This window comes from Chionomys nivalis, chromosome 20 (genome assembly GCF_950005125.1).
Source record: "Chionomys nivalis chromosome 20, mChiNiv1.1, whole genome shotgun sequence".
NCBI lineage: Eukaryota > Metazoa > Chordata > Mammalia > Rodentia > Cricetidae > Chionomys > Chionomys nivalis.
In genome coordinates this window covers 8,435,765-8,452,079 of record NC_080105.1, presented here as the reverse complement: position 1 = coordinate 8,452,079, position 16,315 = coordinate 8,435,765, and positions in this window count along the sequence as shown.

The window sequence follows — 16,315 nt, the reverse complement described above, 5'->3', positions numbered from 1 at the left end:
ACTCCGACAATCCACCTACATACTCTCGAGTGGTTCCAGGTAGTAATTTCAGCGAGCCAGGAACCTCCCTGTTGCCTTTACTTTTAGCATAAATGCAGGTAGGTTTTATGTTCCCTTGGATGCTCCTATTCTCTGATCATATATGAGAGCATCTCCTCTACTTCTGAGTTTGTTCTGTATTTAGACAAACCAGAGGTGTGGAAATTTAGACACATGCAAACTATTCATCTCAGTTTGCATTCTGTTCCTGTCTGACTCGACTGAGGACGTGTTCACAACTCCTCATCTAGCTAAAGAATGTGATTTCCCCATCAGCTACCAATCTTGGAACAGATGATTCGTACCATACAGTAACATTTTAAATTTTTATTTTTTGTTTTTCATTTAAAAATAGTATACACTTACATTCTAAGATTTGAAATAGAAGGTTTATATTGAAATACCTAACATTCATATTAAAACTTTTTCATAACCATGAGCTCCTAGAGGTGTGTGTAACCTGGAGCACTAGGGTTTTTGTGAGTCATAAGCTGCGTTTTAATGATTTTGACTGTGAACAAATGTGTTTCTAAGGCAGTTTCACAGTACTATGATATGGACGACACTGGTAATTAAAGAAGTGCTTATTTTTAAAAGAAGAATGTGAATGGAAATTAATGTGCATTTTTACTTCCCAACCATGGAAGAAGAGAAAGATTGATGAAAGTGGGACTATTAACATTAATAATCAATCATCTTACACAGGATTTAGATGCTTTAAAACATAATTAACTTTAACCCAAACCACAATGGCATGTCCAAGATTCTTAGTTCATGATTGTCTCATATTTAGGCCAGCATAAATATTTTTACTTCTTAATGATGTCCTAGTAATTTGTGAATAGGTAAATGTATTTGAAAATATTTCATTGCTATAATTAGATGCAACTATTTATGTGTCAGTACCCTGTGAATACTAAAGAATGAAGTGGTTTTGAAGATATTCCCCTTACAACAAAAATAGTTAATTTCAGAACCAAACCAAGAAAGTTAATTCTCTACCTTTCCATTGCAGAAAATGCTTCAAAGGGCAGAAATGTTAAAACACAGCCCCAAATATATCCATGAAAAAATTTCACCTCCGATTTCACAACTTTGGAACAAGCAAGAGAGAAGAAGGACAAAGAGGAGCTTTAAAAACTTTTTAAGAAGATATGATGAATCTGCTTGTCCTTGGAGCGAGCCACTACAAATTAGCTCTAAAGGACAAATACCCATGAAGGTAATTCCCATGAATTCCAAAACTAAAATACTTGCTTGTCAGGGGAAAAATGCATCTATGTGCTTATGTCTGAAGATGGTTTTAGAAGAGAGGGGTCCAGCCTCAAACAGATCCTGAACCACCTTCACCCACTCACTCCCAGTAATACCTTGCCAGTCACCTTCTAAGTTAGACTATGGAAATAAAAAGTCAGAAAGTGAACATACTTATAAGTCAGGAGAACTCATCAAAATACAGAGAATAAATAATAAAGAATCCAGGATGAATTTACAATCAACATGAAAATAATCAACATGTTTGCATGCTTTAGATTTATTCATTTTGTGTATATGAATGTTTTCCTGCATTCTGTATGTGCACCATGTGTGTGCTGCCCATGGAGGACATAGATGGCATTTGATGCCTGAAATCTGAATGACAATTGGTTGTTAGCTACTGTGTGGATGCTGTGAATTGAAGCTAGTCTTCTGCAAGAGCAAAAAGTATTCTAAACTGCTGATACACCTCTCCAGCATCCAGAACAAACATGTTTGATATGCAAATGAGTAGAGTATAAGCCAAGATATCGTAAGTGGAAATAAAGTCAGTCTTGAGATGTTTGCTAACTTCATGGGACCCAGGCATTATCAACCTGACAGTTTTACTTATTGAAATCCAGAGAACTAGATAAGTAACAGTCCTTTTCTTTTTTAATACCCCACACAAAATCAAAATCAAGACAAGAGACAGCTATTTTGCAGACCTCACTTATTCCAAATACTCATCTCCACTGCAACTAGGTAATTGCTTTGAAGAGTCTAACATCAATATTAGGAAAGAAAAGGGTAAAATTAGATGGCATAATTACACCTAATGAAACCATTATTCACTGCGACTCTAATATGGTCAGAAATCACACCCAAATGCTCTTTCTTTTAAGCCCAATTCAATTTGGTTTCCAAACTGACATTAGCTATTTTATGTGTGGTTGTCTGAATGAAAATGGGCCTGATAGACTCATAGGGAGGGACACTATTAGGAGGTGTGTTGGAATAGTTGTGATCGTGTTAGAGGAAGTGTGTCACTGGCTGTGGGTTTTGAGGCTTAGGAAGCTCCAGTCAGGACCAGTGTCTTTTTCTCTTCCTGCTGCCTGCAAATCCAGATGTAGAAGTCTCAGCCCCTTCTTCAGGAGCATGTCTGTCTGCATGATCCCATCCTTCCTGCCATGACAATAATGTACTAAATCTCTGAACCTCTTAGACAGCCCCAATTAAATATTTTCCTTTATAAAAGCTACCATGACCATGGTGTCTCATCACAACACTAAAAGCCTAACCAAGAGAATCTGCAGCCAAATTCAGTAATATTGTTCAAGGGAGGACTTAGCGGGGAGATAGATCTCAAGTTCTATTGATAAGAAAGGAAACCAGAAACAGCATCTGAGCCAAGGATATCTCAGATAAGACAGAATGGAGGATCTGTCTTTGGCAGGCATGCTGTCCTCAGTTTCTGATGAATGAAGAAGGAAAGTTTAGAACAGATGTAGGTTGTTTGAAGACTCTACCATGAAGCTGGAGTGATACCTTAATGGGTCAGAGCACTTACTGCTCATGGAGAGGACCCACGTTCTGTTTCTGTCACCCATGTCAGGTGACTCATAACTGCCTGGAAATCCAGGTGCAGAGAATTTAACCACTCAGGCCTCCATCTAGACACATTTACTCATCTGCACATACCATACACATTATTTTAAAATCAATCTTAAAAATGCAAGTGAATATTGAAGACATATTTTACTTAATTTTCACCTTTACAACCAAATTTGACATTTATCTCAAAATTCCAAATATTTAAATTAAAGATTTTTTTATTTTAGGCAAAAAAGTTCTATAGCATAGCAACATTTGATAAGCATAAACTAATATAATTTCGGGTAACTTCAAGGTAAATTTTATTTTCAGAAACATCTTTAGTTTCAAGGTCAATATCTTTTCCTGAATAGACTTTCTGCAGTCATGTGTCCAATCTGAAAAGATGAAGCTGTGTCAACTTTGAGACAGATAACTCATGATAATTGAAGTTATGAGCAATGTGATCTGATGTCCAGTGGGTTAGAGTTGAGGAAGAGGAGTTCCTTCCTGGTCCTTACATCTCTAGTTTATGCTGTGAGAACTCCTACTAAGTTCACAGAGCTACTTATAATTTGTACTTCTAATTGTCTTAATTGTTTTAAGTCAGTTTTCAACATTTCAGATAGATTAGGGTAAAATCTCTTAATGCAAGGATTGCTTGGCCATAATAAAAAAAAATCATTTAAGTCATTTTTTTCACACTGAATGTCTACTTAGACGTGTTTGATGCAATTCCAGTAGGTTTTGTTTGTTGGCTTGGGTTTTGCTCCTATTCCAGGCCAGTATGAATTATTCTGACTTCTAACTGAGAACCACATGTGAATAACAAAGCATATGCAGAGATATTTAACTGTTCAACAGCAATTTGTTTCTATTTTGACTTTGATCATACCTCATAATTTAGAAGGATTAAACCATTTCGAAGACAAGCACTCCTAACTAAAAACAACAACAGAATGTTTGTCAATGAAATAAAAAAAAAAAAAAAAAAACTAATCATCCACCGTCTCCTCGGCAGAATGTATCTCCAGACACCGCAACAAAAGTACATGATATAGAATCTGTACTTTCAGGACTTCCTCCTGAGGAAAAGAGTGAGCATGTGCTGAAGGAGAAAGAATCTACACAGCGTGTCAGCCCCATCAAAAAAGAAACAACAAAGAGAGACAGTGGGCTTTCTAAGAAAAACAAAGTTAATGTTGTCCTTGTGGAAGAGTCCCTGCCTAGTACCTCCAAAGGAAAAACACACTACACGGTAATCCCCACTACTTTGAAAAGTGCTGATCTATGTAAATAAACGTAAATAATTAGAACACATTTGCGATCATGTCCGTTTAGGAAGACAACACTATTAACTTGTTCCCTAGGGCCTGTGACTCCCCAAGTCATGGGTTTTGGGCCTGGTTTACAGTACCAGGCATGAATTCTCACCTATGAAACAGGCCTCAGACCCAGTTGAAAACTGGTTGGTTACATGCACCCTTCACCTTTGGGCCACATTCATACCAATGTGTTGTTTTGGTGTCTTGGTTGAACAGCATGTGGCTTTAGTTGCACGACCTTAGAACCAGCTTCATTGTTCTCTGATTTTGCTTCTTGGGCAGTAGCTGCTGGTTTAATTACTATGGCTCTGAGTGTAACTTGAAGTCACATATGGTGACACCCCCAGGATTGGTCTTTGTACTTGGGTTTAGTTTGGCTTTGCAAAGTCTTGTGTGCTTCTATGGGGATGTTAAAATTCTCTCCTCCATTTCTAAGAGGAATGCAACTGCAATTCCAATGGGAATCACATTGAATCTCTAGATTGCTTCTGAGCAACAACAAAAACAAACAAACAAACAAAAAACTATTTCTCACAATATTGAATTTTCCCAATCCATGTCCATGAGAGGTGTTTGCAAATTCTGGTATGTTCTTCGATTTTTTTCATTAGTTGTATTACACTTTCATAAACATTTGACATATTTTTCTATATAAGTTTTTAAAACTATTTTGAATGGGAATGTTCTCATGAAATCTTTCTCAGCACACTTGTCATTGGTACATAAAATGATACTCCTTTTCTATTTCATTATTTATTGTATAAGTATCATTTTTATATTACTGTAGTTTATCTTTTCTCCATCTTTTCTGTGATTTTAATATTGAGTACTACTGGCTTCACAGAAGGAATTTGGAAAGGCTTCTGCTGGACCTGGTTTTTGTTGTTTTAATAACTTAAGGACTGATGGTAAATCTTTGAGCGTGTGGTGGGACTCTGGGCCTGGCCTTTTTATGGTCAGAATGATTTTTATTAGGCTTTCAATTTTCTCAGGAGTTATGTGTCTGTTTAGGTTGTTGATCTCATTTTGAATTAAGTTTTTGGTAGTTTGTATGAAACGGGAAATTGGTTCATTTCTTTTAGGTTTTTTGACTAAATAGAGGGCAGACTTCAAAAAATAATTTTGAGCACCTAATTTCATCGTTATTTTTATGTGTATTGGTCTTCGCTTGTATGTGCGTCTGTGCATCATGCCCATACAGTACCCATGGAGGCCAAAAGAGGACACTGAATCCCCTAGGAGGGTAGTCACAGACTGCTGCTGTGAGCCAGCATGCAGGTGCTGGATATTGAACCCCAGATCTGCTGGAAGAGCATCCAGTACTCTAACCTTCTGAGTCATCTCACCCTCTCCAGAGCAAAAGCTTTGAAAGCATTCTTCTGTTATGGTTTTTTTTTTTTTGTGTGTGTGTGTGTGTGTCTATTGTAATGGTCACTTCTTTCCTTCTTTTAGTTTGTGGGTATAGGTCTGTGGATTTATCTTCTAAAAGAACGAGCTCTTAGATTCATTGCTTCTTCTTATCATTTTATTTGTTTATGTTTCATTACGCTCTGGGCTAGTGGGCTTCTTTCTTGGGTTGTGTCTCATGTCAGATTCTAGCATGCCTTAGATAGGGCCAATGGCAGAGCTGTGAGGCCAGAGCTAGGCCAGGGAAAGATGGTGCATGAGCTGTTTGACAGGACCTTCACCAGGCAAAGCCAATGAGAGTCATGGTTTGGAGATATGGCTATGGTTTGGATATGCCAGATGAGGGAGATGGGAGTAAGGGAGGACTCACAAGTTAAAGTCAGAGCCGGAGGTTTTAGTGTTGGTCTTTGGATGCTGAGATGGCAACTGTGGGCATGGGCACGGCTAGTTCCACTTCTTAAAGTTAGGCAAGTAATTGTGAGCAGCTAAACCTTTATGCGGACATGTAATTAGTAAATGATTATTAGTGCGTATTTTTCTGTATCAATATCTGGTGACTCCTAAGAGAAAAAGGAGTTGTTTGAAGATGAGCACCCTAAATTTAAAAAAAAAATGAGTATATAATGAAGCAAATGTGTATTCCACCTTTCCTATCTGCAGAAAATAACTCAGGGTGAAGAAGAAACTAACTGTGACAGTAAATACACACCTGCCTATTCCTGGCCTAAGTCTGAGAACCCAGAAGTAGAAAAATGGGCCAAGATGGTTGCAGCACAGTGTTCATATCTAAAGGAAAAACTAGAGAAGATGAGAGAAGGTATTGAATCCTCTGAATCCAATACATCTGATGAAGAACCAGTACATAGTACCTCTGGAGGAAGAACACGCTCAGCGGTAAGGAGTTCCCGCTAATTTAAAACATTCAGTATTTCATGATGAGGGGAAAGATGAATGTAGAAGGTCTCTCTGTGGTGCTGCAGAGATGTCAAGATGAAAGAACGCAGCTTGGAACGCGTCCTTGCACCTCCTGTTCTCTTAGTTCCAGGAATGTGCTTGTTAGACATCTCCTCAACTTCCCATGCAAGTAATTTAAGCCATGAAAATAGCAAACCTTCAGATTATCACGGTTTAAACACAAAAGAGGATTCTGATTCACTGATACAAAAATAAATGGTAATATCCACAAGGCAAGGAGGGTGGGAACTGGGAGTCATTACAGTTGCAATAATATTTGATGTAAGTAAACCAAAGCATAAGAAATCGGGAACTTGATATTAGACATAGACCTAAAGTACTAAATCCAAAGTCCAGTCATTTATGCACTTCCAAGGAACTTTTTATTTAATTGCAATAAAAGACACCTTATCTCTGTAAAGATACATGCATAGAATAGTTGAAATCTCATTTATTTCTCTAACTTGTTTTTACTTTAAATGTTTCAGAAATTTGTGTAGGTTTCATTTCTGCTTTAGGTCATTGAGAATGTCACAGAATGCATTTGATCACATTCACCCCCAGCTCCTCACAGATTACATCCCCTGCCCTACCCACCTAATTCTGTGTCTTCTGGTTTTTCTCAAAATCCCATCGAGTCAGATTTGTGTTGCCACCTACTGGAACGTGGTCCACCCACCAGGGACTACAAAGACCCTTACAGAAAACTACTTCTCCCTCTCCTTGCAGCAGTGATTGCCAGTAGCTCCTCAGCAGGGGCGGGACTTCAGGCCCACCTCACCTCTTCGTGCTGGGCCTTTCTCTGACTTGTGATCACACAGGCCTTGCACATGCTGCTGTGGCTGCTGTGGAGTTCTTCATTCAACTACCCTGTTTGCCCAGAAAACACTGCTTTCTTGTAGTCATCTACATTATATGGCTCTGAAAGTCTTTCTGGCACCTCTTCTGCAATGATGCCTGAGGTTTAGGAGATGGTATGAGATAGGTGTTTCATTTGGCCCAAGCATTCTGCGGAGACCAGCTGTAGGTCTCTGTCAATCACCATCTACTGCAAAAGGAAGCTTCTCTGATAAGAGTTAATAGGGGCAGTTACCTATGGGCTTAATAAAATAGATAGGAGCCAGTTTAACACTGACCTCTATGGGTATTCCAAATGAAATATGCACATCTATCTACAAATGAAAGATATACAAATATATCTACAAATGAAAGAAAACTTACAATATTGTCTTTTGGGTCTGGGTTACCTCACTTGAAATGACTGTCTCAAGCTTCAACCATTTACCTGTGGATTTTATGACCCAATTTTCTTATCGACTGGATAAAATTCCGTTGTGTAAATCCACCACATTTTCTTTCTCTATTCATGAGTTGGTGAACATCCAGGTTCTTTTCATTTTTCTGACAATTGGGAATAAGACAGGAATGAACATGGATGAGCAAGTATCACTGTAGAAGGATCTCGCAGACTCGTTGGGTAGATGCCTAAGGCCTGGAATGGCAGGATCATGTGGTTGATTTATTCGTAGATTCACGAGGAACATCTGACTAATTTCCATAGTTGGCTACACCTTTTCGCACTCTCACCAGGAGTGAACACCTATTCCTTTTTCCCAACATCCAAGCCAGCAATTTTTGTCATTTTAGGAACCTTATCCATTCTGACTGGGATAAGATGAAATCTCAAAGTAGTTTTAATTTATATTTTTCTGCTGGCTAAGGATGCTGAACATTTAAAAAAAATTATTGGACTTTTGGTTTTCCTCTCTTGGAATCTATTTGTTTAGTTCCATGCTTCACTTTTTTACAAATTGGTTTGCTTGTTTCCTTGGTGCTTATGTATTTATTTGTTGTTGTTTTTTTTTTCTTTTTCACTCTTTTTATTGATTCTTATTGAGTTTTACATTTTCCTCTGGTCCCCGCCCTACCTCTCCTCTTCACCTTCAACCCTTCCCTAAGGTCCCCATGATCCCACTTTACTCAGGAGATCTTGTCTTTTTCTACTTCCCATGTAGATTAGATCTATGTAAGTCCTTCTTAGTGTCCTCATTGTTGTCTAAGTTCTCTGGGATTGTTTGTTGCAGGCTGATTTTCTTTGCTTTATGTTTAAAAACCACCTATGAGTGAGTACATGTGATAATTGTCTTTCTGTGACTGGGTTACCTCACTTAAAGTAATGTTTTCTAGCTCCATCCATTTTCCTGCAAAATTCAAGATGTCATTATTTTTTCTGCTCTGTAGTACTCCACTGTGTAAATGTACCACATTTTCCTTATCCATTCTTTGGTTGAGGGTCATTTAGGTTGTTTAAAGGTTCTGGCTATGACAAACAAAGCTGATATAAACATAGTTGAGCACATATCCTTGTGGCACAATTGAGCATCCTTTGGATATATATATACAGTTCTTGAGGAAGGTTGTTTCCTAATTTTCTTAGAAATCGTCACACTAACATACAAAGGGGTTGTCCCAGCTTGCATTCCCACCAGCAATGTAGACGTGTTCCCTTTTCCCTACAACCTCTCCTGCATAATTTGTCATCAGTATTGTTGACCTTGGCCATTTTTTTATTTAAAAAGTAGAATTTTATTTTATTTTTTGCTTTTTAAAAATTTTTTTGTTGAAAACATTTCTGCCTCCTCCCCGCCTTCCATTTCCCTCCCCCTCCCCCCCACTTCTCTCCCCCTCCCCCCACTTCTCTCCCCCTCCCCCCACTCCTCTCCCCCTCTCCCCACTCCTCTTCCCCTCCCCCTATTCCATTCTCCCCCCTCTAGCTTCTGAAGAGCAGTCTGGATTCCCTGCCCTGTGGGAAGTCCAGGGTCCTCCCCCCTCCATCCAGGTCCAGGAAGGTGAGCATCCAAACAGGCTAGGCTCCCACAAAGCCAGTTCATGCAGTAGGATCGAAAGCTAGTGCCATTGTCCTTGGCTTCTCTTCAGCCTTCATTGTCCACCATGTTCAGAGAGTCCGGTTTTATCTCATGCTTATTCAGTCCCAGTCCAGCTGGCCTTGGTGAGCTCCCAATAGATCAGACTCACTGTCATAGTGGGTCGGTGCACCCCTCGCGTTCCTGACTTCCTTGCTCATGTTCTCCTTCCTTCTGCTCCTCATTTGGACCTTGGGAACTCAGTCCGGTGTTCCAATGTGGGCCTCTGTCTCTATCTCCATCCATCGTCCGATGAAGGTTATAAGGTGATATTCAAGATATTCATCAGTATGGCTATATGCCCTATCATATGACAAAAGCATTTGTTCAGCTGTGTTCATAGCAGCATTATTTGTAATAGCCAGAACCTGGAAACAACCTAGATGCCCTTCAATGGAAGAATGAATGAAGAAAGTGTGGAATATATACATATTAGAGTACTACTCAGCGGTAAAAAACAATGACATCGTGAATTTTGCATGCAAATGGATGGAAATAAAAAACACTATCTTGAGTGAGGTAACCCAGACCCAAAAAGATGAACATGGGATGTACTCATTCATAATTGGTTTCTAGCCATAAATAAAGGACATTGAGCTTATAATTTGTGGTCCTAGAGAAGCTAAATAAGAAGGTGAACCAAAAGAAAAACATATAGTCATCCGCCTGGATAGGAAGTAGACAAGATTGCCGGGCAAAAACTGGGAACTTGGGAGTGAGGTGGGATGGGGGTAAGGGGAAATGGGGTGAGAGGAGTGAGAAGGAGAAGATGGGGGGAGCTTGGGGGAATGGTATGGTTGGGATAAAGGAAGGGTGGATATGGGAGCAGGGAAGTATATATCCTAATTAAGGGAGCCATCTTAGGGTTGGCAAGAGACTTGACTCTAGAGGGGCTCACAGGTGTCCAGGGAGATGTCCCCAGCTAGTACCTTGGGCAACTGAGGAGAGGGAACCTGAAATGACCCTATTCTATAGCCATACTGATGAAGATCTTGGCCATTCTTACAGGTGTAACATAGAATCTCAGAGTTGTTTTGATTTTCAGTTATCTGATAACTGATGATGTTGAACATTTCCTTAAGTATCTTTTAGCCATTTTAGATTCATTTTTTGAGAGTTCTCTGTTCAGGTCTGTACTTCATTTTTTTTTATTGGATTATGTGTTCTTCTGATGACCAATCTCTTAAGTTCTTTCTGTATTTCAGAGATCAGGCTTCTGTCTGATATGGGGTTAGTGAAGATTTTTCCCATTCTGTAGGCTGTAGTTTTGTCTTGTTGACCTTGTCCTTTGCTTTACAGAAGATTTTCAGTTTCAGGAGGTCCCATTTATCAATTGTTTCTCTCAGTGTCTGTGCTCCTCAGGTTATATTTAGGAAGTGCTCTCTTGTAATAATGTGTTCGAGTGTACTTCCCACTCTCTATTCTATAAGATTGAGTGTGGCTGGCTTTATGTTGAGGTCTTTGATCCATTTGGACTTGAGTTTTGTGCATGGTGATAAATACGGGTCTATTTTCATTCTCCTACATATTGATATCCAGTTTTGGCAGCACCATTTGTTATATATGCTTTCTTTTTTCTATGTGATACTTTTTGATTCTTTGTCAAAAACAGATATTTGAAGGAGTGTGGATTAATATCCAAGTCTTCTATTCAGTTCCATTGGTCCACCTGTCCACCAATACTAGGCTGTTTTTAGTACTGTAGCTCTGTAGTAGAGTTTGAAGTCAGAGATTGTGATGCCTCCAGAAGTTCTTTTGTTGTAAAGGATTGTTTTGGCTATTCTGGGTTTTTTGCTTTTCCATATGAAGTTGAGTACTGCTCTTTCGAGGTTTGTGAAGAATTTTGCTGGGATTTTGATGGGCATTGCATTGAATCTGTAGATTACTTTTAGTAAAATTGGTATTTTTACTATGTTAATTCTCCCCACTCAAGAGCATGGGAGGTCTTTCCACTTTCTGGTGTCTTCTCCAATTTCTTTCTTCAAAGATTTCAAATTCTTGTCATACAAGTCCTCCACTTGTTTGGTTAGAGTTACTCTGAATATTTTATGCTATTTGTGGCTACTGTGAAGGGTGTTGTTTCTCTGACTTCTTCCCCAGCTCATTTATCATCTGTGTATAGGAGGGCTACTGATTTTTTTTAAATTAATCTTGTATCCTGCTATGTTACAGAAAGTGTTTTTGAGTTGTAGAAGTCCTTGGTAGATTTTTTGAGATCACCTATGTAAACTATCATATCATCAGCAAACAGTGAGAGTTTGACTTCTTCTTTTCCGATTTGTATCCCCTTGATTTCCTTTATGTGTCTTATTGCTCTAGCTAGGACCTTTAGAACTATATTGAATAGATATGGAGAGAGTGGACAACCTTGTCTTGTTCCTGATTTCAGCGGAATCGCTGGGAATTTCTCTTCATTTAGTTTGGTGTTGGCTGTTGGCTTGCTGTGTATTGCCTTTATTATGTTTAGGTATGTTCCTTGTATCCCTGCTCTCTCCAAGACCTTTATCATGAAGGGATGTTGCATTTTGTCAAAAGCTTCTGTGGCATCAAATGAGATGATCATGTGGTTTTTATTTATTCAGATTGTTTATATGGTGGATTATGTTGACAGATTTTCATATGTTGAACCATCCCTGCATCTCTGGGATGAAGTTGACTTGATCATGGTGGATGATGGTTCTGATGTGTTCTTGGATTTGATTTGCCAATATTTTGTTTAGTATTTTTGTATCAATGTTCATGCGTGAGATTGGTCTGTAATTCTCTTTCTTGTAATGCCTTTCTTTGGTTTGGGTATCAGGGTAATTGTAGCCTCATAAAAAGAGTTCAGCAGTGTTCTTTCTGTTTCTATTTGTGGAATAATTTGAGGAGTATTGGTATTAGTTCTTCTTTGAAAGTCTTGTAGAATTCTGAGCTGAAACCATCTGATCCTGGGCTTTTTTTGGTTGGGAGATTTTTGATGACTGTTTCTTTTTCTTCAGCAGTTATAGGTCTATTTAATTTGCTTATCTGGTCTTTATTTAATTTTGGTAAGTGATATTTATCCAGAAAGTTGTCCATTTCCTGTAAGTTTTCCAATTTTGTGGAGTGCAGGTTTTAGAAATATGACCTGATGATACTCTGTATTTCCTCAGTGTCTTTTGCTAACTATCCCTTTTCATTTCTGATATTGTTAATTTGGATATTCTCTCTCTAACTTTTGGTTAGTTTTGATAAAGGTTTGTCTATTTTGTTGATTTTCTCGAAGAACCAACTCTTTGTCTCATTGATTCTTTGTATTGCTTTCTTTATTTTTATTTTGTTGATTTCAGCTCTCAATTTGATCATTTCCTGCCATCAAGTTCTCTTAGGTGAGTTTTGCTTCTTTTTGTCCTAAAGTTTTAAAATGTTCTCTTAGTGTAGGATTTTTTTCAGCTTCTTTACGTAGGCATTTATTGCTATGAACTTTTCTCTTAACACTGCTTTATTTTGTCCTATAAATTTGGGTATGTTGTGTGGTCATTTTCATTGAATTTTAGGAAGTCTTTAATTTCTCCTTTTACTTCTCCCTTGACCCATTGATGATTCTGGTGAGCATTGTTTAATTTCCATGTGTTTGTGGGTTTTCTGGAATTAGTACTGCTGTTGACTTCTAGTATTAAACCATGGTGATCTGATACGGTACATTGGGTTATTCCATTGTTATGTATTTGTTGAGGTTTGTTTTGTTTCCAAGTATGTAGTCAATTTTTGAGAAGGTTCCATGAGGTACTGAGAAGAAGGTATATTCTTTTGTGTTTGGATGGAATATTCTATACATGTCTATTAGTCCATTTGAGTCCTAACATAAGAAATAAATTAGTTCTCTTATTTCTCTGTTCATTTTTTTTTTTTTTTTTTGGTTTTTCGAGACAGGGTTTCTCTGTGGCTTTGGAGCCTGTCCTGGAGCTAGCTCTGTGGACCAGGCTGGTCTCGAACTCACAGAGATCCGCCTGCCTCTGCCTCCCGAGTGCTGGGATTAAAGGCGTGCGCCACCATCGCCCGGCTCTGTTCATTTTTTTTTTTGACTGACACGTCCAGTAGTGAGAGGAGAGTGTTGAGGTCTCCCACTATTAGTGTGTGGGGTTTAATGTATGATTTAAGCTTTAGAAATTTTTCTTTTACATATGAAGGTGTCTTTCTTTTTGGGGCATAGATGTTCAGTATTGAGATTTCCTCTTAATCGATTTTTCCTGTTAGTAATATGAAATGACCTTCTATGTCTCTTTAGATTGATTTTAGCTTGAAGTTTATTTTGTTAGATATTAGGATAGTTACACCCAGTTGTTTCTTAGGTTCATTTGATTGGTATATTTTTCCCAACCCTTTACTCTGAGACAATGTCTGTCTTTGTGGTTGAGATGTTTTTATATATGCAGAAGTAGGATGGATTTTGTTTTCATATCCAAACTGTTAGCCTGTGCCTTTTTATAGGTGAGGTGAGTTATTTACATTGGGGGATATTAATGACCAGTGATCGCTATCTCCTGTTAATTTAGTTTTCATTGTTGATGATGTTAATTTGTGTGTTTTTCCCTCCTTTCCTTGGGATTTGCAGTTCTTAGACCATCAATTGTCTTTGTTTTGTTGGTATGGTCAACTTCCGGGGGTTGGAGTTTTCCTTCTGGTATTTTGTGTAGGGCTAGGTTTGTGGATAGTTACTGGTGAAATTTAGTTTTGTCATAAAGTATCTTGTTTAGTCTTTCTATTGGGATTGAAAGTTTTTCTGGGTATTGTACTGGGCTGGCATCCATGGTCTCTTAATGTCTGCATAATGATTGACTACAATCTTCTGGCTTTCACTGTCTCCAATGAGAAGTCAGGTGTAATTCTGATAAGTCTGCCTTTATATGTTACTTGGCCTTTTTACTTTGCATCTCTTAATATTCTTTCTTTAATCTGTATATTTTGTGTTTTGATTATTATGTGGCGAGAGGGCTTTTTTTATCTAGTCTATTAGTTGTTCTGTAAGCTTCTTGGATCTTCATAGGCATATCTTTCTTTAGGTTGGGAAATTTTCTTCTATAATTTTGTTAAATATATTTTCTGTGCTTTTGAATTGAACTTATTCTCCCTCTTCTATACCTATTATTCTTAGATTTGACCTTTTCATGTTGTCCCATATTTCCTGGATATTTTGCATATTTCCTGGATATTTTTGGGTTAAGCTTTTGTTAAATTTAATGCTTTCTTTAACTGATCAATCTATTTCCTCTATTGTATTTTCAGTACTTGAGATTCTCTCTTCTATCTCTTGTATTCTGCTGTTCATGCTTACATTTGTGGTTCCTGATCGTTTCTCATGACTTCTGTTTTTATAGTTCCCTTGGCTTGTGTTTACTTTATTGCCTCAATTCCTCAATTTCAGTTTTCAAGTCTTGAATAATTTCTTTCATATGTTTTATTTCTTTTTCTTGATTTTCTTTAAGGGATTTGCTTTTGTCTTTTTGTGTGTGTGTGTGTGTGTGTGTGTGTGTGTTTTTCCCTCCATTTCTTTAAGGGAATTTCTTATTTCCTCTCTAAGAGTTTCAAACATTCTCTTGAAGTTCTTTTTAGGTCAATTTCTTCTGCTTCGTCTATATTAGGTTGTTCAGGTTTCACTGTTGTAGAGTTTTTAGGTTTTACTGGTGTTGTGTTGCTCTTTGTGGTGTTGCATGTGGTTGGGGCTATCTGAGATTCTGTTGATTAATTTTCTAGAGGCCAGTGAATCCAAAGCTCAGATGTTTTTTTCTTGTGGTACAGTCAGTGCCAAAGTTCTAATTACCCCATTGGTTACTTTGTGTTCCTGGAGATAGCTCAGCACTACTGTGCTTTGCCCTGCTCCCTTGGAGTTTGCTGTCTCAGGACTACTTTAGCCTAGGTTACCGGCTTTGACCTGTTCCTGTAAATCCTGGTCTGGATCACCTCCTGCAGAAATCCCTGGCTTGGAATTGATCCAGCAATGGTCTCTGGTTCCAGTCTACTGACTCGGAGTTCCCAGGCTTGGGTTTGCCTGGCTCTGGCTTACTCCCTCAGAGGTCTCAGACTCATACTTGGACCCACAAAGATTCTAGGCTCCTGCCTATTCCCTTTGATGTCCCAGACTAATGCCTGGACCCACAGAGGTCCTGGCTCAGGCCTACTCCTCCTGAGGTCCCAGACTCACGCCTGGCCCCACAGAGTAGTTTCCTGCCTACTCTCTCAGAGTTCTCAGATTCACACCCAGACTGGCAGAGGTCCTGGCTCAGACCTAGTTTCTAGGAGGTCCTAGACTCATTTTAGACCCACAGGGGTCTTGGCTTAGGTCTACTCCCTTGAAAGTCCAAGATTCATGTCTGGATCCTCAGCAGTCTCTGGCTCTGGCTCACTCGCTCAGCGGTTATGCTCCTGTACCTGTTCTAGTGGAGTTCACTGTCTCTGGACCAGGTTGCTAGCTCAATCCTACCTAGCCTGCCAGTGTCCCAGGACTGGGTTGGCTTCTGGCTTCTGCTCCCACAAAGCTTGCTTCCTCAGGCCCACTCCATCCTAGGTAGCCAGTTCAGTCCTACTCCTGTGGAATTTGTTTCCTCAATCCTGCTCAGGCCCAAGGTAGAGATCCTTGTCTCAGGCCTACTTTGGCCTAGGTTACTGACTTTGACCTGTTTCTGTAAGGTCTCTGGTTCCGGTCTACTGCCTTGGAGTTCCCAGACCCGGGTGAGCCCAGAACTGCAGAGGACCTGGCTCAGGCTTACTCCCTTAAAGGTCTTAGACTTCTGTTAGTTCTTTTTATATTCTAGACAGCAGCCTTCTGGTAAACGTTCTGTAGGTTGCCTCTTTTTACCAATTATGGTTTCTTTTGCT